A 1,104-nucleotide genomic window follows, 5' to 3' on the forward strand; every position below is an offset into this window, starting at 1 on the left:
TTTGATTCAGTAATTATCCTCATCTCCTGTGAGAATCTATCCTAAACAAGTAACGAGAAATGCAAACAGATTTTCTATACAAGGATGTTCGTCATAGCATTATCTATAATGGTGATAAAAGAAAATAGTGCCCAAATACTAAAGGTAGAAAACTGATGAAATATATTATGGTGTAAAGAAACAGGATGGAAAATTATGATAGTCATCAAGAATATGATTAAAAAGAATCTTTAATGACATGGGGAAATATTCACACTGTGGTAGGTGAAAAAGCAGGACACAAGCTCATATAAAATAGGATCATCAATAAATAATACATAATGTGCATTTTAGTTTTTATTTACCTGCACATGGTGAAATGTTTCTGCTGTGGACTCAGGACTCCTCTTATGGATTTGTTTGCTTTTCTGCAGCTAAAGAGTCGACAAGGAGAAGGTAGGAGAGTTCCTGAAGAATGAAGAAAGCAAGCACAATTAGAGGGATATGAGGATGTAACAGCATTTGATCCCAAGCATTGATATTTTAGAGGTCCCTCTACTGAGGGGAAGTTCTAGACAGAACTGAAAGATCTCAAATGTATCTGCTTCAGGGAAGTCTTCTCATACATCAGGTCCCATGCCTCTGATACATTCTGTCCAAGCACTTCCTGTTTCTCCTTCAAAACGCATAATAAATGTTGTCCTCATATATTTAGATGATAAGACATTCTCACCAGTCCTGCCTCCTTGAAAATGATAGCCACTATTTTTAAATAGCATACAGCCACCGAAACGTAAATATAAGTAAAATAAAACAAAAACCCATTTCCCAGTCTCACCAGCCATACTTCAAGTGCCCCATAGCTGCATGTGACTAGTGGCCATCATCCTGGACAGTGGACAGTGCAGATATGAAATATTTCTGTCATTACAGTGTTCTAGGACAGTGCTGTCCCAACTGTGACCCCAAGTCTTACTTGCATGCTATCCCTACTTCCTAAAGTCTAGTACAGTTTGGGCACTTGAGAAATATTTGCTGAATGAACACAGTAAGATGTTTAATTCAAAAGAGGTCCTTAGTATAGCAAGAGAAATAAAATCACACCTTCTCTTTAGAGTTGTCCCT

Source organism: Artibeus jamaicensis, unplaced genomic scaffold (assembly GCF_021234435.1).
Source record: "Artibeus jamaicensis isolate MK-2021 breed Jamaican fruit bat unplaced genomic scaffold, CSHL_Jam_final contig_729, whole genome shotgun sequence".
Lineage (NCBI taxonomy): Eukaryota > Metazoa > Chordata > Mammalia > Chiroptera > Phyllostomidae > Artibeus > Artibeus jamaicensis.